This window comes from Cystoisospora suis (genome assembly GCF_002600585.1).
Source record: "Cystoisospora suis strain Wien I chromosome Unknown contig_5388, whole genome shotgun sequence".
Taxonomy (NCBI): domain Eukaryota; phylum Apicomplexa; class Conoidasida; order Eucoccidiorida; family Sarcocystidae; genus Cystoisospora; species Cystoisospora suis.
This window is the reverse complement of record NW_027158178.1, coordinates 18,678-20,863: the sequence shown is the minus strand read 5'-3', so window position 1 is coordinate 20,863 and position 2,186 is coordinate 18,678.

Below are 2,186 nucleotides of genomic sequence, written 5' to 3'. Positions count from 1 at the left end.
AGCTCAAGGAAACAATGGAAGCCTTTGGGTGATGGTAGTGCTTCAGGCCGCATCGGATACACCGAAGAGAGGCGCCGATGCGGTGCGAGGTGATTACCTTGTTAGGCACTCGAGGGCCGGTGGTACGCAGCCCTTTCCCGCGCGACATTAGTAAGGCGGAGGGCTTGGATATCTGCCTCTAGCAGAGACAGCGACTCTCGTTTCTTCCCAGTTCCGGCGTCTGAAGCGGGACCTCGTCCTGGCGCCACATGGTGGGACTCTATCCTATCGCTTCCCCTTTCCTGGTACGCTGGTCGTCTACTGACTCGGAGGAGGCGCTCGGACCCGTGGTTGCTGGTTTACCGGCCTGGTAACGCGCGACTGCCCTAATCTTCGGGGCAAATGAAAGATCACAGGCTCTGCTACTGCGCACTCACACGCTGGCCGGAAGACCTGATGTCGCAGCGGCGCGGTCAAGACAAGATTCTCCTTGGAACGCACTTCCGCCTGCTCACGGCCCACCTCTTCTATCAAAGCGTGCGGCCGAAGACAATGCCAGATCGCTGTCCCTGTTGCCGCAGTAGCTTTCTACGGGTTGCTACGTCTGCTAGCGCCGCGATCGCCCTTCAACTTCACACAAGACCCTCGGGTTCGCCGATGATGCTACACGTGCCTGATGTTTCCTGTTGAGCAGACGCGCTACACAGCATCTTGGAGTCCTCAGTCTCTCACTGGTGAGCCGTCCAGCGGGGACACCTGCAGCTTTTCTATCTAAGGGCCTGCGTTCCAAGTGTCCAGTCAAGGCGGCGGGCACTTGTTTGCAGATACGGACCCGGTCAGCTTCGTGATTGGCCAGCACCGCCGTTCGGTACTGCTTAAACGACACTCGCCTGCAGTATGCCTAACTTGCGAGCGAAATGAAACCAGAGGCTGTCGAATCTTGGTTGTCATGTCTGACGAGCTCGAATGGTGCTCGTCTCGCCTGAGGGTGAGATCCATAAGCAACTCAAGCGAAGATGCTCGTCGGGAATGGCCACCCGCTGCCAGTCGGTCCGCGGAAGAAGCACACCGGACCCTACCGGTATCGGGCGCATGCGCACGGCGTTGCCAACGAAACAAAACTGAAGGCAACGGGGTAGAGCGCAATGCCTTGGACAACAACGGTATCTCTCTGAAGTATTCATATATCTGTGCTGACCCTTGTCTTCTCAATTTTTTTCGCTTGTTGTGGGGTGGCTATATCGCTGACTTCCCCAGGCCTCAAATCTGGGGGAGCCTTCGCTGTGAGTCTCCAATGAGCGCAGATGCGTGCATGCTTAGCGGCTCCGCCAGGCCTTGTGCGTCCTTACGGTTTCCGTCTCCTTGGGACCTGAGCTACTTGCCCGGGATTCGCATCAGACCTGCTTTGCTCCGGCCTTCAGGAAAATCCCGAGAGCCGAATGTCCTCGCAATGGCGCCCAAGTAGGGAACGCACGGGAGGCCTCGCGCACCCTGTAGTCCCACCTGGGACTAGGCACATGCCACGCGGCATTCCGATTCTTTGCCCTAGTAGTGCCATGACGAAACGCACGTCTTCGTGCCTTGCGGCGGCTAGCCGCTCCCGGGCTCTGTCGTTTTCTCTCGCATTACGCGGCTCTTCTGCGTTTCCTTACTCGTGCTATGTATCTCGCTTGTGCTGTCTGTCAGCGGATCGTCCTTTCTCCTCCCTTTCATTCTTGACGAGGTCTTCGTCTGGTGGTAGTCGCCTTGCATTTCAGGGTACGCGTCCTGGACCGCGGCCGATCTCCACGGCGCTGACGCCTTCTATACCTGGACAATTTTGTCGGCGCGCCGCTCTGCCCGCTTTGTCCAGCTTCTGCTCTTCTGCTTCTTACGTGGCTGGCCTCGCCCCCCTGTCCGCAGATCGGCATTTTGCGAGTCTGGTCGTGGACCGTCCACCACCTGCTGCACCCCAGATTCGACCAGCAGGAGTTCCGCCTGGGACCCAGACACCTGTAGGAGTGCCATATAATTCGTACAGTCCTTTCTCCGCCGCCTCAGTTTCTCCGCAGGGTCTGCAGTCTTTGGCTGCTTCCTCTCCCGAAATTTTTGCCACCCCGGCCAAGACAGGGTCTCCGCCTCCTTTTCGGAAGCCGCCCTTCCCCCACACTAATGCATCCGGCGCATCTTCTCGCTCCGTGCCCCCTTCTTTCCTCTCCGGAAGCTGC